Source organism: Strix aluco, chromosome W (assembly GCF_031877795.1).
Source record: "Strix aluco isolate bStrAlu1 chromosome W, bStrAlu1.hap1, whole genome shotgun sequence".
Classification (NCBI taxonomy): Eukaryota; Metazoa; Chordata; class Aves; order Strigiformes; family Strigidae; genus Strix; species Strix aluco.
The window spans coordinates 41,982,446-42,006,848 of NC_133970.1; the positions used below are offsets into that span (position 1 = coordinate 41,982,446).

The 24,403-nt window shown below is 45.5% G+C and overlaps 1 protein-coding gene across 32 annotated transcripts in view; it reads left to right on the forward strand.

Annotated features, from left to right (window-relative positions):
• The window catches only part of LOC141917810 (CUGBP Elav-like family member 4), a 1,125,997-nt gene that overhangs the window by 543,771 nt on the left and 557,823 nt on the right, over positions 1-24,403 (forward strand). The window lies entirely within an intron of this gene.

Sequence of the window (24,403 nt, forward strand, 5' to 3'; positions counted from 1 at the left end):
TACTTCCTTCAGTTCCTTACACCATCTCTTGGGGGTATTACCAGGGAGAAGGAAGCATACGGCGTGGACAATAGGTGGTGGAACACCATATATGAGAAAGAGATGTCAGAGGAATCATTTACTCCTGCCTCTAGGAAATGCACATTCTCAGCTCCCATTTGCAGTCTGTTTTTAGAAATTATGTATGACATCTATTTGGTGAGGAATTCGGGGCTGAAGGGTTAGCAGGGACTGTGAATCTCTTGGGATTCTATTCAGAGGAGGCTATGTTCCAGTTTTGGACGGGTTCGTAGATTAAAAAAAGAAAAATCTCTTTGAATTTCACATCCCTGTTTACTCTGATACACTGGCAGAGTTTTCCCAATTTGAAACAAACCTCTGAATCTTTCCCAAGAACTAATAAATGGTTTGCTTGGATTTGAGATCAACTTTTTTTTTTTTTTTTTTTTTTTTTTTATCAATCTCAGAAGGCTCTAAACATACAGGAGCCAAATTTCAGCCCCATGTGTCAATCAGGGAAAAAAAAAAAAAAACAGAACACCTAAGAAATCTAGTTTCCATTAATTTTGTTGCAACAACAGGTTTGCATGGCTCTAGGGAAAACATTTTAGGAACTGTGCTGCAGTTAGAAATAGAAACAATGCTGTTTATATTCTTACCAAAAAATGCTTTGGTAACAAACACGTTGGTGTCTGTGACTTTGTGGTGTTTCTTACGATTCTTTCTGTGGCCACTTAGAATTTCATGGTGACAGGGAGGCTCGAAAAATAGGTCTTCCTGTGCTACCCCCTACCACTGAGTTCAAGGAGAATAGTCATTAGCAGTGGAATGGCTAAATAATGTTATTCTAATTATATATCCAAAACTGGGCAGTGGCACATCAGAGCTGGAGGGGAATTGTTTCTTCCCACTGGAAAAGAGTTTTTGAGATTGCTTTTTATATAATGTTTTCTGTTCCAGTTGTGATGGAAAGTAAAAAAGGGAAAAATGTGGCAAATAAACATTTTAGAAAATCAGATTAGATCAGGGGAATATATTTTAAGATCATGATTTTAAGCTGTTTAATTTGCTTTTTATCTTACTATGTTTATTAGTCCTTTAGGTATGAACTGCAATTTCAAAGTAAAAATTAATTTTCTAGTGACATTTATCCAACACTTCCTGTCTTGAAATTATTGAATCATGATTATTTTGAAATTATAGAAGTGTGGGGGTTTTATTATTTTGTTGGTGGGGGTTTTTTTCCCTTCCATTTTTCTCTGCACAGGTTGGGAGACTTTCTTTTTTAGCAGATTTTACTTAAAAGTATTTTCAGTTCTTTCTGAACAACAAAACCCCAAAAAGTGATGGGAGGAAAAATCAGATCAGCAGTCTAATAATTACCCAATGAGAGAATATAATGTTGAGGTATAAGATTGTTATATGCCACTTTTTTTATTTACTTAGTTATCATAAGAAACAAGCAAACTCTCAACCATAAAATAAGTACCAATCTTCAAATTCTTCCTGAAATTTTGAGCCAGATATTGCTGATGGTTACAATAGTTTGGGTTGATCTCATGCAGCACAGGATACAAGAGAGCGGAGCCCAGCTGAGTGCTTAGGTAGGACTCAAGTGATGCATAGACTTCATGATGGCTCTATGCAGGAGATGTAAATATTGGACTCCAGTGGCTTCGAAGCATCTTGCTGATAATTCATATGGCTACAGATCTATAAACCTGCTGGTTCTCATGCACCTTTTCCACAGCTATCCATGTTAATGGGAATGGGAAATGAAGCATATATTTTTCTAGTAATGGATAAACATCAGGAGGTCCAGGGAGTTTGAATTCTTATTAGAGAAGACTATTCTACTTGTGAAAAGCCCTTCCAACTCTGGGGGAGTTTAGATCTAGATTCACTCAACTCTTTATAGCTGGTACCTGGTTTTCTGCTAGGTTGGATCTCAGATTTCAAAGCCTCTGAAAGCTGGAAGAGGCTTGCATTTTTAAGATCTGGCTCTAGGAACTCAATATTACAGTCTGACATCAGCTACTGTCATGATTATCTTATATTTCATATATTGTGCTAAGATCAGCCTAAGCCTGTGGTCATTCATGATGAGAGCTCAGTCTCAGCACAGTGAAATAGTCTAATAGAAGTGGTTTTCAAGCACATTAGATGCCAAATCTATTCCTTCAAAGAAACTGTGGCATTGGAGCAGATGGTAGACAGACTATCTAGGCTGGGATTCATCTGAGCAAACATAGAGATCACATGGTATAACCACCTATATCTCTAAACAACCTCTGTGGTCCATGGAGAAGAGTTAGCACTTGCAACATGATTGTCATACTAAAGCAGACATCTAAAAGGTGGCACCCTTCCCATCCTGGCAGGTACCTGTTTTCCTCTATTGCCTCTAAAGGAAGTCTAATGCCACCAGCACAGCAGAAAAAGTTTAGATATGGTAAAAGGGTCAAGTTGAATGCTATTCGGAAAGAGTGGTTTGGCTAGAATATTTGTGTCTTCATCTGAACAAGTGACCCTAAGGTTGCTTTTACAGTCAGTGAGTAGGTAGACAGGACAGTTATTGAAGTTTAGGCCACAGTCCAAAGTGGACACTCTCATTTCATCATGTGAATAGACCAAAGAGATTTCCCCTGATTACAGGAGGAGCTTAGACATCTACCTTCTAGATAGCTAAACTTAAGTGACAGGAATCCTACCCGAGATAATTAAAAAGCTTGGCTAATTTCAGTGGAAAGTGAACTAGGCTGCATTTACATTCCCCACTGGAAGGAGGAGTGGGTGAAGTTTCTGTTTCAGAGGGATTCAAACATGAGTGGGCTAAGGAGGCTTGTAAATGAGCTTAGAACAGTTTTAGCACTATTTTGGTAATTCTTCAATAAATAAAATTAATGAGTTCTGTTGTCATCCACATCCCCACTGAAGAGGATTCAGACAATTCTCCTATCTCTGGAACCACTCTAGGAGTCTTGCTCCTCATCTGCTTTCTGATTATATTTTCTTTTAAAGAAAGGTCTATTTAATATGTTACTCCCCCAAAAGTATTTGCAATTAATTCTTATCAAGGGCAACAGCTGATTTGTAAGATTACTTCTAAATTGGTATTTAATTAACCTATTACCAAAGGAGGGCGGGGTGCCCTGATTGTCAAGAGTTTAGAGCTGATAAGTGATGAACGGTTAGATTATATTGAAACCTTGGCTCCCCTCTCTGATCAGTTTGGATGTTACTGAACCATGCATTATATTTGAACATTAATCATGGCTCCTCAGTCTTTATATTGCCTAAGCCAAAGCCTGACACAGAGAACTATGGGTAGATCTCATTTATTATTGCTTAATTAAAGGCTCAATGCACAGAGATGCCTCTTGCTTCACTTTAGCTGGCCAGCAAGATCATAATTGTACTGATGTCGAGGCCAGCTTTCTAAGTAGCTATTGGAAGTCACAGTGAGGAAGATGTGAGCTGTTCTGTAGGGAATTCTACACAACAAAAGTTACATTCATAATTTTTTAATTAAGAAATTACTTTTTTTTTTCCACTGGGCTTCAATATTCATTCCTTCTCATTCCTCACAAGGTTCCAAACTGGAGCATCACAAGTAGCAAGTTATTTAGTTATTTTTTCATGTTTTCATTTTTTGTGACTAAGCAAATATGTTCTTAAAAATGTTTGGATTGACCTAAATAATATATTTTAGCCTTGCTAGCACAACAGCTGTATGTTCCTTCAGCACAATAAAATAAATATTTCAGTTTACCTGTGATCTATCCTTACAGTTTTTAGATTTAAATATTTCTAGATACTGTGTTAGAGAGCTGTTTATAATTAAAAAAAATCAAAATGGCAGGTTTACATGACTCAACTGTAAAACGTCTGCAAAAAAAATGCCAATTCTTCTGTTTCATTGTCTACCTTTTTAGTTAAAATAATTTTCCCTGGGTGAAGTAGGTTCAAAGGAGTATTGGTGTATTTAGCCTCCCATTGCTCTCTGAAAGAAATTCCACAGGTTTGCAAGGTGACAGACAAGGTGTAAGGATGAAAATGATCAAACTGCATTTTTTTGGCAGAATCTTTCTCCTGTAAGATGGTGTAAGAGCTAGATAATACATGACCCGTCCTTAGAGGAGTGTGCCAGAGCTGAGTTGGAAGCGAAAAAAAATTATTTTTGACTTAACAAACTCAACCTGGAAACGTTATGAGAGAGAGAAAAAAAAAATATATGGAAACCCCAGATGGCATTTTATAGAGAGTCACTTTCCTGACTATGAGTGTGTTTTAAGGAATTGTCCTGCACTCTGGGATGTCGTAAATCCAGCTTGATATAGTGCCGCACTGCTTGGTTGCTGTCTGAAAACTTGCATCCTCATCTTTTTGGTTTTGTTTTCCACCATAAAGAAATAGGAGCATTTTGTGTGTGAGATGGGAAGAGTGCAGGCAGGAAGTGTCCTCTCCTTGCTTCTCTGACTCTGCTATGCTCCTCAATAAGCGAGATATCTCCATCATGTGCAAATAATGAGAGACCAATTATGCCCAAGGAAGGAGGGCAGGGGATAGGGGCCTGAAGAATAGTAAGCAAGGCTGACTTACATGGAACTCAACCTGAAAGCTGCTTTCAGCTTTGGAAGTTATTCACTAGCACTGCAAAGTTTGGCCAGCCGTCCCTGTGAGAGGCATTGCACAGCAGTGCCGTGGGAGGCAGGCTCTGCTCAGCCGGGCAGACCAAGCAGAGAGAAAAGGTGCTTGTTCCCTGCAAGCACAGGTGGAGAGCAGCATCACCATCCCAGAGGCTTCTGGCATTCCCATGATATCTGTCTGATGGCTGCATTTTGGTTTAGCAGATACTGCCGGCAAACATACTGCCTGGGGTGTGAACCTGTCCACAACTCAGGAAGCTGCTGGGAGAAAAAGTTGGAGATTTCCCATGTCCTTCAGTTTATCATTTTTTTATCCTGCTCCCTACCACAGGGAAGGCTCTCATTAGCTACAAACAATTCTCCAGCCCACCAAAGTTTTTTCCTCAGATTTAAAATTGTAGAAATGTGCTTCTTTCTGTGTGTGGGTGTGTACATATATGAGTGGATGAATATGGATATCTATACAGCTACAGTTCCATACATTTGTACATGCAAACATGTATAAATATATTGAGAGAGAACAACTTAGTTTCATGATTTCTCTTTTGCTACCCAAAGAGAAGACATTTGTAGTGGCCAAAATAACGAGTCAGAGTGTTCTTTCATTCTGCAGGGCAGGGGCCGTTTTTTCTTAAAATGGTACATACTTATGCTCTCAGATGCTGTCGGTAAAGGTCTTACTTCATAATTAGCAAATCAGCAATTAGACAGCTATCAACCTTTTCTCCTATCAGCATCAGACCACTCTAACACGCGCTGTGCAGACCAATCACCCTCTCGTTCACGCGCTGTTCTCGCGGTAGCAACTTCTCACAGTTCAGTACTTTTCCACAGTTCAGTGTTGCAGCTGGCCGTTGTTTTTCCCTGCCACCTTGGCACAACTCGGCAGTTTGTTATCTTTCTCCCAAGGCCTGTTTTTCATCAAAGCCTAGTTGCTTCTCAGAGGCTGCGCAGAGCTGACAGGCCAATGTCGACTTGCCTCTCTCCCATGGCTGCGCAGGGCTGACAGGCCAATAACATCTTCCTTGAAGGGATACCTCTCCCTCACACTTGACAGGAGTTGCCTCCTGTCCTGGTTTAGCCAGGACAGGGTTAAGTTTCCCCAGCAGTGCGGGAGGAAGCTCTAGCCGGGTTATTCATATGCCATGCTGACGTCACGTCCAGGCGCCAGAGCGCGGGAAGAATCGGTGATCGCGTGGGGTTGGCGCAGCCGGGTTTTCTCTCACTGCTGTATTGATAGATATCTTGCTCTGTTCATTGTTATTACTGTTACTGTTATTGTTATTGTTGTTGTTTGTTGTGTTGCTGTTGCATTCTTGTATTAAACCTCTCCTTATCTCAGTCTCGTGGCTTTGTATTTCACTCCCTTTGTGGGGGAGGGGCAGCGGCCACATGGTCTCAGACCCCGGCAGGGATTAAACCGTCACAACTTTTGGCGCCCAACGTGGGGCACAAGAGGGCTGAGATAAGGACAAAAGGAGAAGGTGTGTTAGAGAAATCTGTTAGGTGCAATTTTTTCTGTTTTTATTTGCATTTGTTTGATAAGGAACATTTGCAATGCTGGCCAATTTGCTTGCGTGGTGGGGCTGGATTAATCCTTATATCCCCTGTGTGTTCCCAGTGCTGATGTTTGTTCTCGGTGGAAAATGTATCAAGGGTCTTGTTCTGCTCTACTGGTTACTGTCTGCTTATAATGGGCTCGTTTCGCTGCTTGTGGGGGTGAACCGGTACCTGTTTGCTGCCTGGTCTTTTGTTTGGGGTCTCACCCCCTCTGTGGATGAGCCAGGGGAAGAGATTCTCTCGGTTTTTGAGAGTTTCAGCTATCCCTGGAGCACCCAGGCCACTGTGCTTGCAGCTCTGTGCTTTCTAAATGTCTGCCAGATCTTGTTTTGGGCCATGCGGTACTTCTCCAACAATAGCACCACCCGGAAACCTGCCCCGGGGGCAGATAGTTATAAATGCCTAGGTATGTGGGAGAAGATGGGCAAATACCTGAGTGAGTGGTCACCCCCAACGTTCTGGGATTTTACTCCCGAACAAGTGCAGAGTCCTGATAAACTGGTGGAGTGTTTGGAAAAGGTGTGCTGCCAATCTGACAAACCCCGGGAGATGCAGCTCGCTGCGATGTGCTGGGGGCTTGCCCATGCTTACCGCATCGCCCTTAACACTGATCACTGCCCTCAAGGGTGAGAAAGGGCTGCAGGGTCTGAAAGTGAGCCTGCTGGTACAGCATCTAGGCCAGGGGGACAGGCAGTGCCAGTACTGGTCACCTCCACCAGCACAGCAGCTGGACCAGAGGGACAAGCAGTACCAATATCAGTCACCCCGATACGGAAAACCAAATATACCAAAAAATCCCCTCGCAGTGCACAGGGTGATAATGAACCAGGCCCATCACGAGAGCAGGAGGAACAGCCGGAGGTAATCATCCGATCTCTATCCCTGAGTGAGTTGCGAGATATGCGGAAGGATTTCGGCCGCATTGCAGGTGAGCAACTTTGCACCTGGTTGCTCCGGTGCTGGGATAGTGGAGCTGCTGGTTTGGAATTGGAGGGGAGAGAGGCCAAGCAGGTGGGACCTTTAGCCAAGCAGGCTGGTATTGACAAGGCAATAGGGAAACAGGCTCAAACCCTCAGCATTTGGAAGCGACTCCTGCTCGCTGTGAGGGAGAGGTACCCCTACAAGGATGATGCTCTATGTCGGTTAGGCAAGTGGACCGACATGGAGAAAGGCATCCAAAACCTCAGGGAAATGGCTGTGTTTGATATGATCTATGGTGATCTGAATGATGAGCAGTCACCCATGGATCCAGATCAGGCCCCTTGCACACAGCTGATGTGGCGGAAGTTCCTGCAAAGTGGACCAGAGGCACATTCCAAAGCATTAGCAGTAGCGTCCTGGTGGCGAGACACCCAGACTCAAACAGTGGACGAAGTGATTATCCAGCTCCGGCACTATGAGGGAAGTCTCCCTTCCTCCCAACATGCTTTGGTTTCAGCTGTAGAGGAACTGTCTCAGAGGCTCCAGAAAATGGAACAGGACATGTCCTATGTTCCACCTGCACGGGCCGATGTCTCAGCTATTAGAAGCAGGCGCTTCCCCACCCAAGAGAATGGCAGTGGAAGGTACACACCATGGGGCACCCTGTGGTTTTCCCTCCACGACCATGGGGAAAACATGAGAAGGTGGCATGGACAGCCCACTTCCGCCCTAGCTGCACGAGTACAGCAACTGAAAGGGAAGACCACCATGAAAGGGGAGTCTTCCAAGAGAGATGCAGCTCCAGTGTCCAGTCGGAAATCCCCCAGACAGAATAGAATGGCCAACATTATGCTTGACCCTCTTGAGGGGACCACTAAGTCATTCTTGCAGGAGTCACTCTTAGATCAAGTGAGTGATGGTGAGCAAGATTAGAGGGGCCCTGCCTCCAGCCAGGTGGAGGAAAGGGATAATCGGATTTACTGGAAGGTGTGGATCCGATGGCCTGGCACATCAGACCCACAAGAATATAAGGCCTTGGTAGACACTGGCGCACAGTGCACCCTGATGCCATCAAGCCACAGTGGGGTCGAATCCATCTGCATCTCTGGAGTGACAGGGGGATCCCAACATCTGACCCTATTAGAAGCTGAAGTAAGCTTAACTGGGAAGGACTGGCATAAGCACCCCATTGTGACTGGCCCAGATGCCCCGTGCATCCTAGGTATAGATTACCTCAGGAGAGGGTACTTTAAAGACCCAAAAGGGTACCGGTGGGCCTTTGGTATAGCTGCCCTGGAGGAGGTTGAGCAATTGTCCACCTTACCCGGCCTCTCAGAGGACCCCTCGGTGGTGGGGTCGCTTAAGGTTGAAGAGCAGCGAGTACCAATTGCTACCAAGACGGTGCACCGGCGGCAGTACCGCACTAACCGAGATTCCCTGGTCCCCATCCATCAGCTGATCCGTCGACTAGAAAGCCAGAAGGTGATCAGCAAGACTCACTCACCTTTCAACAGCCTTATATGGCCAGTGAGAAAACCTAATGGCGAATGGAGACTGACCGTGGACTACCGTGGCCTGAATGAAGTTACGCCAGCGATGAGTGCTGCAGTGCCGGACATGCTAGAGCTCCAGTATGAGCTGGAGTCGAAGGCAGCCAAGTGGTACGCCACGATTGACATCGCTAATGCTTTTTTCTCCATCCCAATAGCACCAGAGTGCAGGCCACAGTTTGCATTCACTTGGAGGGGTATCCAGTACACCTGGAATCGATTGCCCCAGGGGTGGAAACACAGCTCCACCATTTGCCATAGACTGGTCCATACTGCACTGGAGAAAGGTGGGGCTCCAGAACACCTGCAGTTCATTGATGATATCATTGTATGGGGGGACACAGCTGAGGAAGTCTTTGAGAAAGGAAAGAAGGTAATTGAAATCCTCCTGAAGGCTGGTTTTGCCATCAAGCGACAGAAAGTTAAGGGGCCTGGAAGGGAGATTCAGTTCCTAGGAATAAAATGGCAAGATGGGCGTCGCCACATCCCAATGGAGGTGATAAACAAGATAACAGCCATGGCCCCACCAACCACCAAAAAAGAGACTCAGTCTTTTCTGGGCGCTGTGGGGTTCTGGAGGATGCACATCCCAAACTACAGCCTGATTGTGAGCCCTCTCTACCACGTAACCCGCAAGAAGAACGATTTTAAATGGGGCCCAGAGCAACAACAAGCCTTTGAACAAATTAAGCAGGAGATTACCCAGGCAGTGGCTCTCGGGCCAGTCCGGACAGGGCAGGAGATTAAGAATGTGCTCTACACCGCAGCCGGGGAGAATGGCCCTACCTGGAGCCTTTGGCAGAGAGCAGATGGGGAATCCCGAGGCCGACCTCTAGGCTTTTGGAGCTGGGGATACAAAGGCTCTGAAGCTAACTATACCCTGACTGAGAAGGAGATACTGGCAGTGTACAAAGGAGTTCGAGCTGCCTCAGAAGTGGTCGGCACTGAGACACAGCTCCTCCTGGCACCCCGACTGCCGGTGCTGGGATGGATGTTCAAAGGAAAGGCTCCCTCCACACATCATGCAACAGATGCCACGTGGAGTAAATGGGTTGCGTTGATAACACAACGGGCTCGAATAGGGAACCTCGACCCCCCAGGATTAGTGGAAATGATCACAAACTGGCCAGAGAGCAAAGATGCTGGGATGTCACCAGAACAAGAGGTGAAACGTGCTGAGGAGGCCCCACCATATAACGATCTGCCAGAGGAAGAAAAACAATATGCCCTGTTCACTGATGGGTCTTGTCGCATTGTGGGAAAACATCGACGATGGAAGGCTGCAGTGTGGCATCCCACACGAGAAACCACTGAAGCTGTTGAGGGACAAGGTGAATCGAGCCAGTTCGCAGAGGTGAAAGCCATCCAATTGGCTTTGGAGATTGCTGAGCGAGAAAAGTGGCCGAGGCTCTATCTCTACACTGACTCGTGGGTGGTGGCAAGTGCCCTGTGGATGTGGTTGCAACAATGGAAACAGAACAACTGGCAACGCAAGGGCAGACCCGTCTGGGCCGCTGAAGTATGGCAGGACATTGCAGCCCGGGTGGAGAACCTCGTTGTGAAGGTGCGCCATGTGGACGCCCATATACCCAAGAGTCGAGCCACTGATGAACATCAACACAACCAGCAGGCGGACCCAGCTGCTAAGATCGAAGTGGCTCAGGTGGACTTGGACTGGCAGCGTAAAGGTGAACTGTTCATAGCCCGGTGGGCCCATGAGACCTCGGGCCACCAAGGCAGAGATGCAACATACAGGTGGGCTCGAGATCGAGGGGTGGACCTCACCATTGACACCATTGCAGAGATCATCCACGGATGTGAGACGTGTGCTGCAATCAAACAAGCCAAACGGGTGAAGCCAAAGAGGAATAAATATCGATGGATGAAGTATAAATATGATGAGGCCTAGCAGATCGACTACATCACACTGCCACAGACCCGCCAAGGCAAGCGCCATGTGCTCACAATGGTGGAAGCAACCACTGGGTGGCTCGAAACTTATCCAGTGTCCCACGCCACTGCCCGGAACACCATCCTGGGCCTTGAAGACCGAGTCCTGTGGCGACACGGCACCCCAGAGAGGATTGAGTCGGACAATGGGACTCACTTCCGAAATAACCTCATAGATGCCTGGGCAGAAGAACACGGCATCGAGTGGGTCTACCACATCCCCTACCACGCACCAGCCTCCGGGAAGATCGAGCGCTACAATGGACTGTTAAAAACTACATTGAGAGCAATGGGGGGTGGAACCTTCAAACACTGGGACACACGTCTGACAAAGGCCACTTGGTTAGTGAACACAAGAGGATCTGCCAATCGAGCTGGCCCAGCTCAGTCAAAACTTCCACGTGTTGTAGACAGGGATAAAGTCCCTGTGGTGCTCATGAGGGACCTGCTGGGAAAAATGGTCTGGGTTAGTCCTGCGCCGGGCAAAGGCAAACCCATCCACGGGATTGTTTTTGCTCAAGGACCTGGGTGCACCTGGTGGGTGATGCAGAAGGATGGAGAGGTCCGATGCGTGCCACAAGGGGACTTGATTGTGGGTGAAAACACACTGTGAGTTATACTGTGCTTTTGTTAATTTTTCTTTGTTAATGCTAATTGCTAAATGACAGCTGGATGTGACGCGCATGGTATAGAATAAAGGGGTGGATTATGTCCTGGTTTAGCCAGGATAGGGTTAAGTTTCCCCAGCAGTGCGGGAGGAAGCTCTAGCCGGGTTATTCATATGCCATGCTGACGTCACATCCAGGCGCCAGAGCGCGGGAAGAATCGGTGATCGCGTGGGGTTGGCGCAGCCGGGTTTTCTCTCACTGCTATATTGTTAGATATCTTGCTCTGTTCATTGGTATTACTGTTACTGTTACTGTTATTGTTATTGTTGTTGTTTGTTGTGTTGCTATTGCATTGTTGTATTAAACCTTTTGTTATTTCAGTCTTGGGGCTTTGTATTTCACTCCCTTTGTGGGGGAGGGGTAGCGGCCGCGTGGTCTCAGACCCCGGCAGGGATTAAACCGTCACACCTCCAGAGACTGAGATTTTGTTTCTTCTTTCCAATGGCTTTGTCAATGCCCCACAGACATTAAGAAGAATATGTACTTAAAAGTAAAGTGATGTAGTGCTTGGAAGAAAAAGTAGAAGCTGTCTGTAAGACTCTGCAGTGCTTAGTCTTAAGCTGAGACATGAAACAGGAGTCCTAGTGAATGCCTAATAAAGGTAATAATAAAAATAGAAAGAAAATTAATTAACTACATGAAAATGAAAGGTTGCCTATTATATTTAAATGTTACAACACCTGTGTCTGCAGTATTGCAACGGTCTCCCCAAGACACAGAAGTGTCTCTGGAGAGGTGAGTCCCTGCACTGTCTCTCAGGGTGCAAATCGTCCTAGCCTTGCACACCCCTGTGCTAATTTGAAAATCCTAGAGGTTATGCTTCAAACTTTTACCAACCCCTCTCCTATCCAAACAGGGCCTGTGGCTCTGTATGCTTGCTGTTGAACCAAGTACCATAAAACAACCCAACACCAGCTGTGTTGGAAGATTTTAAAGGCATGTTTCTCAGGATAGTGCACTGGAAGTGTAAGCACGTATTTTAATTTTTTTTTTTAATTTTAAAAATTCACTTATTTTACCCCCCAGAATGCACAAGGATTATTATTATTATTATTCATAAGCCAGTAATAGTGGAAGACTAAGACTTATGAGCATTCCTGCATTTAAGAAACTACCATGCACCCCAAAAGTAATGAACCACATATCTTGTAACTGTGCTTTCAAAGTACTACCAGAGATAACCTGTGTAGCTTGGAGGTAGCAGCAGCCAGTGGTACCAAACCAGAGCTTGGATCTTTGCTTCTTTGATCAAATCCAGTGGCAAACAGGTATGCCAACCTTGTAACATGAGCTCAGCCTACAGTAACAAACCACCTTGTGCATGGACATAGCAGAAAGGTTTGTCTACACTGGGAAACTGGGAAGGTAGGGGAAGCTGGACTGTGAATTACAGGGAATGCTGGTGTATTCAAAAATTTAGTTATTTTCTGAACTGCTTTTTATGTGAGCCAGCAGAGGTCAGTGGGCCACAGGTGAAAAAGCACTGCCCAATTTACTCTGGACTTTCCTGTGCAGACAAGCCCTAAGGAAAAGGTGTTTTCAGTTTCTGATAACATCTCTGCAATATCAGACCACTGCACTTCTTCCTTTAAAACAGCAAAGCTAACTGCATAACCGAGTGCCTCTAAATAACTGCACAATGACAAAAGATTACTTGCCTATATACAAGTGAGATTTCAATTAAAAAAGCATTTATGTTTGAAGGATTTTTTTGTAAGTTGCCACACATTTAAATGCCAGCTGAAAATCATGTTGGCTCTTCCAAAAGCAATCCTACTATAGCACAGGAGGACAACAGCCTTTGGTTTCCAAGTGTGACTGCCCAGGGTTCCCCAGCAGTACACAGCACACTGATCTAGTACCCTGGTTTAGTTTTAGTCAGAATATTAAGCTTTTAGCAAATTTAGTGTACTTAAACTGTGTCCGTGGTCGCCAACACACTGTCTGTTTCATTTTCTGAAACATGGGATAACTAACTTTATGACAGTGATGTTGAGTAGCCGTTAATTCTCATTTCTTTCAGCTATTCCTCAACTCCAGCTTATGAGTTCTTCAATAAAAATCTCCCAAAATTACCTTGGCAACTCATACGTTGGCCAAGCTGACAGATTTATGACAGTTACATATATAAATATTTATATGCTGCGGCAATGCAATTCTTAAAGGCAGATATATACACTCTCACTGAGACTTTCAAACAAGACCAAATGCACTCACACAATGTGACATAACCATATACAAGTCAGTGTGTAGCAATACTTGCCTGAATACACAGATATGCATGCTAATGATCTTACAGACTTTTTGACAAGCATATAGCCTTTGTACTCACAGACAGCACTCAAAGACTTTTCAGCAAGTCAGAACATGCTAACAGATGTGTAACTGTAATACACATCTATAAGTTCTTCAAACGCCAGAATAAAACCTCCTACTCCATGCACATTGCTGGACAAGGCAGCATGGGAACACACCTCCCACAGGAATTGCATACAGTTTATATACTTGAACCTGACTTCTACAAGCAGGCACATTCATTATTTCACAAGAAAGTTGGATGTAGGACATCAAAGAATCTCCTACTCAACAAACCCAAATTCAGCTGTATATACATGTCCATACACATAAAAGCCATATATCTTGTAATTATTATAGAAGAATTATCACTCTAAAATTTCTCTTTATTTTTTCTCTGTCACATGCTCATATACACATGCTACTACCTTCTCTTTAGACCTGACTAAACCTCTTTGGTTTGCATTGCCCTAGGCTGGTGACCAGAGCAAATCCTTAGCCTACAAATTCTGGTGATGAGTTCAGCTGTTTTATTGTCTGGCAGAATAAATGGAGATGATACAAAGTCCAAAGGAAAAAAAGAGGAAGGGGCTAAATAGAGGAGAGTCATTTATATGTAAATGACACAGCAATTTATAGGAGAAGCCAGGGATCTTTTATTTTTATAAGGCTGAGGGCTTGCATTATCAGCATCCCATTAACCCAAAACATACTCTGAAGGTAACATTTTACTAGCTCCATCTTCCCTTTCTTTGTCTGAAAGTCTAAATATAAAATCACTTCCCCTCCCCTTCTCTTGCTTTAAAAATAGAACTGAGATGAAGTCTTCCTCCTCCCCTGATTTGGAAGGGGAAATCTCAGTGGCTGTTTAGATTTTGCTCATACATTAATTAATAAAACTTTGCTTAATGCGGAATTGTGCAACCAACGGAGAGGTTATATATGTGCATATATCAGCATAAATCAGCAGAAGTAGTCCTTGTATCTTCCTACCTGGCTCAGGTCACAAGTTTGAGTTAGTGGCGATCTGAATCCATCACCCCCTGCAAGGCTGCCTGTGAAAAAGACAGTTTGTCATGTACCTGTGCAGCAGTGGCAAGAACTGCCTGAGAGGGATGTCAGCCCTAACCCCAACCTGCAACAGTCAGGGATAAATATGGCAAAGCCCTCTGGCTCTTTTTGGGGGCTGACACATTTGGAAAAAAAGTCCGGAATAGATCACAGGTTCCTTATACTATTTAAAAGATACACTCTGAAGGTTAAAAAAAACCCAACAAAACAAACTCAAACAAAAAAAACCCCAAACTTATCAAAGAATGTAAAGCACAGAAACAACAAAACCAAAAATGTGCACAGACATGTACACAGAATGTTCCTCCAGCACAGAGAGTCAAAGCTGAATTTAATATTAAGAACTTTTTTTTTTCCTTTTAAACTGAAACCTCCAATAATTGACTAGTGTTCGTAGCAATGTAAATTACTCTTTTTGGTCTCTACCTGGGGAGCAAGGAGGTGAATGGAAGTCTAAATTGGTTTTGCTTCCTGTTCCCTGTAGTGGATGCAGGATTAGTCCACTGTGCCTCTTTGCCATTCCATTTCCTTGAAGACATGGGGAGACCTTCATTTTGCCAGGAGTTACTTATTCATTAAAATGAATCAAACAAGTCATATTGTAGTAGGCATTTGAAAACCTGCTATCTGTTGAGAATTTTAAATTTAAAATTAACATCGAGTCCTCCTTTAAGACAAAAACCTTGATCTTAAGTTGCAGAGTGATTGGCAAGCACCCTCCATCCCCTGACTTGATTAACATTTAAATGCCATTTTGTGTGAATATGAGTGGCGCCTTTAGAACAAACAAATTATTAATGTCAAAGCTGGAAGCAGAACTCAGAAGTTCTGATTTTTGGACCATTGAACAGTTGGGGTGTTGATGTTTTAGGAGATAAACACTTCACAGCCCTAACCACTATCCATACCACATGTTCAGCTCATCCTAAATACTGTTTTTGGGACCTCACACATCTCTGTAGCTCATGCAGGTTATAGCCTGTATGTCCACCTTATGGCGAGTACACATTAGTCCCCCCACTCTACCTGACCCACAGAGAGTAGTTTCACACTGGATTATGATCCAAAGTTTGCAGGTTAGCCTGTGAGTGGTATGCTCCTGCTTTGTGTTTCAACATGATATCTGAGAGCCTGTGCACTTGGCAGGGGAGAGGATAGAAGAGAATGCTTCACCAGCCAGCACATTTATCTGCCAGCACTATTGTGCAAATGGGGAGAAATTTATAAGATGCAAAGGTGCCACTCAGAGAACAGCAGAATTTGCTGCTATATCGAATAAATAAATATGCGTATGCAAATTACGAATGGGCTGCTTTTCCTTTTTTTTTTCTATGATAATGCCTGCCATCTCCTTCAAATTATGTCAATTTGACATTGTAAATTTGCAAGGTACACACAGGAATCCTGATACACCAAACCTGGAGCTCATTCTGTTTGGAGTGTTTTTCCCCCCATTTCATTAACTCTGTCAGTTAATTGTTGTTCAGATGTGGCAACTGAGGCACGGACTCTCCGTGAAGTGCAGAAGGAAAGAGAGTTTATTGTTACAATGCTACATATTTATGCTCTCGGATGCTGTCGGTAAAGCTCTTACTTCATAATTAGCAAATCAGCAATTAGACAGCTATCAACCTTTTCTCCTATCAGCATCAGACCACTCTAACACGCGCTGTGCAGACCAATCACCTTCTCGTTCACGCGCTGTTCACGCGACGGTAACTTCTCACAGTTCAGTACTTTGCCACAGTTCAGTGTTGCAGCTGGCCGTTGTTTTCCTCTGCCACCTTGGCACAGCTCAGCAGTTTCTTATCTTTCTCCCAAGGCCTGTTTCTCATCAAAGCCTGGCTGTTTCTCAGAGGCTGTGCAAGGCTGACAGGCTGATGCCTCCCACATCTCCTGCTTCATTGTTTTATAGCTGCACCTGCAAGACTTGTTTCAGAGATTTATCAATTAAGGTTTAGACAGCCTCCAAATCAACAGGCCAAAATATCTGTCAATTTTCTTTGAGCGGAAACATCTGATCTCATCCTCCTGTTGGGTTCCACCCAGAGCCTGGCCACCACTCAAGGGGGAAAACCAAGGGAGTTTCTAATAAGGTTAAACACTTGAGGTCTTAATTCTTAATATTGCTAAACAAAGGAAGTTGAATACACACATTCTTATAGCATTTCATCCTTATTAATAACTACATTTTGTCTAAGCTACATCTTTCACTAGTGACTAGTAAGCCTATATATTTCATCAAGGAGTTGCAATTACTGTTAGCATTTTCTCTTAAAAGAGTTGGCAACTGCAGTGTGATTAAGGACAGAGATAGTGTATTTTGTCCTATTGCAGCAGCAAGCATTACCCATCCATTCTGCTTAAATGATCAGTCGAAGAGACCGCAAACTTTCGCACAGGGGCACCCACAGCACCCACAGCTGGCTCCTGAGTGTCCACCAAAAGCTGCCTCTCATGCCTCAGGTATGGTCGCACACACCTTGCCGGTAACCACTGGGGACTGTGACCTGTGGAGACACAAGCATAACCTCTTCCCCAGGTTATTAAAGGATCTGGTCCTTCCCAGTTACACTTTCCAGGTTTTTTGCTAACACTTGAGCCTTGCCCTGGACTTCTTGTTGATCTGGTATCTGTGATGAGAAGTGACGCAATATTGATGGCACCTGTGAGACAGGGGAAATGTTTAAAAAGTTCATGGCATATAATGCCTTATTTAGCCTTTCGTGAGGTGTAGATTGATACCCTCCATCTCCCCCTTTTTGTTGTTGCAATAGATGCTTTAGCGTGCCATGCGTACGCTCCACAATGGCCTGTCCGGTCGGTGAGTGGGGAATGCCGGTCAGATGCTTGACTCCCCACTGTATGGCAGGACACAAACACTGCTCCAGAAAAGGTATCGACAGACACATGTACATATTTTAACGTTCCAAATGCAGTGAAGTGAGTGACATCAGATTGCCATAATTCTGAGGAGGTGAGTCCCCGAGGGTTGACACCACTGGCTGTTGAAGAGAGGGAGTCCTTCTGGCACTCAGGGCAAGTGGCAATGATGTCTTTAGCCTGACGCCTTGATAAAGAAAACTGGTTTTGTATTGCCCTGGCGTTTTGGTGGAAAAATGCATGTGAAAGCTGCGCTTGCTCAAAGACATTAGGTACCACCTGAGCCGACAGAGTCAATGCATCTACTCATCGATTGCCTTCAACCAAAGGTCCAGGTAGTGCAGTATGCGCTCAAATATGTACAATAAAATAAGAAGTCTTGCAGTTATTTAATAATCGTTAAAGGGTGTGCATTAATGAATATAACAGAGAATTAGTAACGTCCTTCAAACGCAAATTCTCCATACGCTGTACAAGATTGGCAACATAAGCAGAAGCAGTAACAATGTTAATTGGGGTGTCCCAGCATTGAAATACACGGACTACTGCAGCTAGCTCAACAATCTGTGGTGATCCCAGAGATCAAGTAATGTCTGATTGCCAAATTTGAGTATGTGGGTCTTGCCATACTATGACTGACTTCCTCGTTTTTCCAGATCCATCAGTAAACACAGTCAAGGCTTGCAACGGTACATCGCTGCACTTTGGCATGGCATATAATAAAAATTTTGCTCTAATAATTTATGTGACGGGCTGTGTACTAAAAGCTGTCCGGGGTAATCACAGATTGCTGTCTGGAATTCTAAAGACATTTGTATTAGCCATGTAACATGTGCATAGTAACCGGAACAATGATACACACAGGTTCCTGACCAGCAAGTAATAGTAGGCGCTGCCTACATTTCATGATCAGTTTGGCAAAAATTTCTGGAGGAGTAGTGACCGTCTTGTGCATTTGGTGTGACAAAAAAATCCATTCAATACTAACAAGAGGGTCACTAAGTGTTTCATCCCACTGAAACAGCAGAGCATATGGCTGCCCTGGAGGGTTAAATAATATCAGTTGATACGGATGGCCGTGCACACATCACGATGCTTGTCTTTCTGAGATGGCGTTAGCTACACGGTGGAGATCTTGTTTCGCTTTCTCTGTAAGTACTCTGGGTGATGTCAGTGAAGGATCTCCTTGCAAGATATCAAACAAGCTATGCAGATCATCATTAGTTAGGCCCAACAACAGCTGTATCCAATTTATGGCTCCCAACAGTTTCTGTAAATCATTTAAAGTCTTAACATCAGTTTTAAGTTCAACCTGTTGCGGGACAATGGTCTGTTCACAAATTCTCCACCCCAGGTACTGCCACGGTGATGATCGCTGTACCTTTTCAGGTGCTATTTGTCACCCCATTTGAGATACTGAGTCTTTGGTTAAAGCAAGAGGCTTTTCCATGATCTCCTGTGTTTCTGCTGCTATAAGGATGTCATCCATATAATGATATTGTACCGGGTCTGGCTGAGCCAGAATTGGTTTTCCCCTGTAGCAGCCCTCATGGTGCTGTGTTTTATGTTGGGAGCTGGCAGGGTGTTGATAGCACACTGGTGTTGTGGCTACTGCTGAGTAGTGCTTACACAGCACCAAGGCTCTTTCTGACATTTCCCCCCAACAGTGGGATGGGGTGGGCAAGATCTTGGGAGGGGACACAACCAGGACAGCTGACCCCAACTGACCAAAGGGATATTCCAGACCATATGACGTCTGCTCAGAATAAAGCGGGGAGAAAGGAGGAAGGGGGTGGGTCACCCTTGGTCCTCCGAGGCAACCACTACGCGTATTGGAGCCCTGCTTCCTGAGAAGGCCCGACATCGCCTGTTAATGGGAAGTAGAGAATAAATCTGTTTTCTTTTTTTTGCTTCCGCGCGCGGACCTTTGCTTCGCTTTGCTTATATTAAAACTGCTTTTGTTTTACCCACAAGGGTTGTTTTGTTTTCCTATCTTCTTTTCTTTCCCTTCTTTGCCCTATTGAGAAAAAAAGGGGAAAGGGGGGGAAGTGATAGAGCGACTTGGTGGGTACCTGGCATTTAGTCAAGGTCAAACCACCTCAGTCTATTTTGGCGCCCAACATGGGGCGGGACAACGGCAGTTTTATATTAATTGTGCTATAGCTATAGCAGTTAGTAAGCGACAAGCTCTTGTGCTGGTCACGGGTTTGTTTATTGCTCTGCTTATCTTTATTTTGCTAAGCTCGGGAACATGCTGGAAGAAATTGGGAACATCAGGAGTGGTTTTATTCTGCAGGCTCCCGAAGTACTTATTAATCCTTATGTTAGCTCTTTGATACTGTTCATTAATGCTATTCGCCTATTGTGGGCTGTGTGGAGCTCGTTAGGTTTTTGGAGTAAGAGAAAGCAAATTTTGGGTGAGACAATACCAAAATGTGCCCTGAGGCGGCCTGTCCCTGGGTGCAGGGGGAGTGGAAGGATTTGGGCAGATTCCTAGGACGGTTATCACCTCCTGTAGCCTGGGATCTTACCCCTGAACAGGCAAGCAACCCCGCAAAAGTGACACAACACCTGATAGAAGGGTGCCTTGCCTATCCCAGTGAAAATCAGCAACTCCTAGCGCTGTACTGGGGCCTGGCCTATGCTTATCGAGCTGCAGTTCAGTGCTCTCAAAGGACTGTGGTGGAGATGGGAACTCAAACAAAAACAAGAACAGCAGAGATTGCCCCAGTAGTAAAAAAGAAACAGTGGACAAGGAGAACAACAGGTCCATACCCTCGATTAATAAGGGACGAAAAAGAGGAGGAAGAAGCGGGTCCTTCAGCAAAGGGGTCAGAAGAGGGAATAACAGAACTCAAACAGGAGGCGGAAACTACCCGGTCCCTGACGTCATCAGAACTGCGAGATCTGCGGAAAGACTATAGCCGCCAGCCGGGTGAGCGGATTGCTGCCTGGCTGCTTCCATGCTGGGATAATGGGGCTGATGCTCAGCAGCTGGAAGGTAAGGAAGCCCAACAGCTGGGTTCCCTTGCTAGAGATCGAGGAATTGAAAGGGGAATTGGAAAAGAGACAGGAATTTGCAGTCTGTGGAGACGGCTCCTTTCAAGTGTTAAAGCAAGATATCCTTTCCAGGAAGATCTTACGGACAACTCCCCAGGGAAGTGGGCTACTGCGGATGAAGGTGTCCAGTACCTGAGAGAATTAGCAGTGCTGGAAGTCATCTATAGTGATCCAGATAATGATGAAGCCCCTAAAAATCCAGAGGATGTCCTGTGCACACGGGCCATGTGGAGGAAGGTGATTAAAGGTGCGCCATCCTCGTATTCTGCCGGCTTGGCTGCGATGTAGTACCCAGAAATGGATGTGGGAGAAGGACTAAGATGTACACCAACTGTGGAGGCAGTCTCTTCCTGGCTTCAGAACTTTGAAGAGAGTCTTGGTACCTCCTCATCTCTACGGGCGAGCGCCCTAGATGTCAGGAGCACCCCAAGAAATCAGTTCTCTTCCACCCCAGTCAGAGGGAAAGGGAACCCCAGGCGCATGACACGTGGCGAACTTTGGTTCTTCCTGCGTGACCAGGGGGAGGACATGAGGAAGTGGGATGGTCAACCCACCTTCAATTTGGAAGCTCGTGTACATAAATTGCGAGGAAAGACCCCTGCCAAGAAGAAGACATCCAAGAAGGTTGTTAATGTAGCTGGTGTGAAACCACAAGAAAGTAATCAGCGATCTCCCAGATACAGGAAGACTGAGATCACCGCCCCTGGCCCTGATGAAGGAATCTCCGGCCTGGCACGGCAAGGGTCAGACAGTGAATACTCTGACCAAGAACAGGAATAGAGGGCCCCTGCCTCCAGCCAGGAGGAGGAAAGGGATGATCGTGTGTATTGGACAGTGTGGATTCGATGGCCTGGCACATCAAATCCACAGAAGTACCAGACTTTAATCGATACCGGGGCACAGTGTACATTAATGCCATCAAGTTATAGAGGGGCAGAACCTATCTGGATCTCAGGAGTGACAGGGGGATGTCAAGAACTGTCAGTACTGGAGGCCGAGGTTAGCTTGACCGGGGACAAGTGGGAAAAACATCCCATTGTAACTGGCCCGGAAGCCCCTTGTATCTTGGGCATTGACTACCTCAAGAGGGGGTATTTCAAAGACCCAAAAGGATACCGATGGGCTTTTGGTGTGGCCAGTGTGAACACAGAGAAGGTCAAACAGTTGTCTAATCTGCCTGGCCTCTCAGGAGATCCTTTTGTTGTAGGACTGTTGCGAGTTAAAGAACAACAGGTGCCAATTGCTATGAGGACCGTGCACCGACGGCAGTATCGCACGAACCGAGACTCTCTGGCTCCCATCCAAGAACTGATCCGTCAACTGGAGACCCAAGGTGTCATCAGTAAGACACATTTGCCTTTTAATAGCCCAATATGGCCAGTGCGAAAGTCTGACGGAGGGTGGAGGTTGACAGTAGACTATCGTGGCCTGAACGAAGTGACGCCACCACTGAGTGCTGCTGTACCAGATATGTTAGAGCTCCAGTATGAACTGGAGTCAAAGGCAGCCAAGTGGTACGCCACAATCGACATCGCCAATGCATTCTTTTCAATTCCTTTGGCAGAAGAGTGCAGGCCACAGTTTGCTTTCACGTGGAGGGGTGTCCAATATACCTGGAATCGACTACCCCAGGGGTGGAAGCACAGCCCCACTATTTGTCATGGACTAATTCAAACTGCACTGGAAAAGGGTGATGCCCCTGAATATCTACAGTACATCGATGACATCATTGTGTGGGGCAACAAGGCAGAAGAAGTGTTCAAGAAAGGACAAAAAGTAATTGAGATTCTTCTGAGAGCTGGGTTTGCCATAAAGAAAAGCAAGGTCAAGGGACCAGCACAGGAGATTCAGTTCTTGGGAATAAAATGGCAAGATGGACGCCGCCATGTGCCTATGGAGGTTGTCAACAAGATAGCAGCTATGTCTCCACCGACCAACAAGAAGGAAACACAAGCTTTCTTAGGACTTGTGGGATTTTGGAGGATGCACATGCCAGGTTACAGTCAGCTGGTGAGCCCTCTCTATCAAGTAACCCGAAAGAAGAACAATTTTGAGTGGGGTCTTGAGCAACAACAAGCCTTTGAGCACATCAAACAGGAGATAGCTCGGGCGGTAGCTCTTGGGCCTGTTCGGACAGGACCAGCTGTGCAAAATGTACTTTACACATGAACTGGGGAGCATGGCCTCACATGGAGCCTCTGGCAGAAGGTAGCAGGTGAAACTCGGGGTCGACCACTAGGATTTTGGAGCCGGGGATATCGAGGATCAGAAGCCCGCTACACTCCAACTGAAAAGGAGATACTGGCAGCATATGAGGGGATTCGAGCCGCTTCCGAAGCTGTTGGTACAGAAGCACAGCTCCTCTTGGCACCGCGATTGCCTGTACTACATTGGATGTTCAAAGGAAACATCCCTTCTACGCACCATGCAACCAGTGCTACCTGGAGTAAATGGGTAGCGTTAATCACGCAACGAGCTCGACTGGGAAAACCCAACCGTCCAGGAATCCTGGAAGAGATCATGGACTGGCCAGAAGGTAGAGATTTTGGAGCACTGCCTGAGGAGGTGGCTCGTGCCCAAGAAGCACCACCATATAACGAATTACCAGAAGATGAAAGGCGGTATGCTCTGTTTACTGATGGATCCTGTCGTGTGGTAGGAAACCATCGGAAGTGGAAAGCTGCTGTGTGGAGTCCCACAAGACAAGTCGTTGAGGCCACTGAAGGAGAGGGCGAGTCAAGTCAGTTTGCAGAAGTAAAAGCGATCCAACTAGCCCTAAAGATTGCTGAACGAGAAAAGTGGCCAGTACTGTATCTCTACACTGACTCCTGGATGGTGGCTAACGCCCTGTGGGGGTGGCTACAGGAGTGGAAGAAGACCAATTGGCAGCGCAGAGGTAAACCCATCTGGGCTGCTGCACTGTGGCAGGACATCGCTGCCCGAGTGGAAAACGTGGCTCTAAAGGTACGTCATGTAGATGCCCACATGCCCAAAAGCCGTGCCACCGAAGAACATCAAAACAATGAGCAAGTAGACAAGGCTGCTAAAATTGAAGTAGCTCGGCTGGACCTGGACTGGGAGCGCAAGGGTGAGCTATTTGTAGCTCGATGGGCCCATGAAACATCCGGGCACCTCGGGAGAGATGCAACGTACAGATGGGCTCGTGATCGAGGGGTGGACCTGACCATGGAGGCCATCTCACAGGTCACTCATGAATGCGAAACATGTGCTGCAATCAAGCGAGCCACACGAGTAAAGTCTCCCGGGAACAGAGGGCGATGGCTGAGTTTTCGATATGGTGAGGCCTGGCAAACTGACTATATTGGACCATTGCCACGAACACGCCAAGGCAAGCGCTACATACTCACCATGGTGGAAGCAACTACTGGTTGGCTCGAAACGTACCCTGTAAATCATGCCACTGCCCGAAATACCATCTTAGGTCTTGAAAGGCAAATTTTATGGCGACATGGTACTCCTGAAAGAATCGAATCAGACAATGGGACCCATTTTCGAAATAATCTTATAAACTCCTGGGCAAAGAAACACGGCATTGAGTGGGTGTATCACATCCCTTATTACCCACAAGCGTCTGGAAAGATTGAAAGATACAATGGACTGTTGAAGACTATGTTGAGAACATTGGACAATGGGGGATGGAAACACTGGGATATAAATTTAGCAGAAGCACCTTGGCTAATTAACACCAGAGGATCTGTTAACCGTCCTGGTCCTGCCCAAACAAAACCCCTTCATATTGTGGGAGGAGATAAGGTCCCTGTAGTACACACAGGGA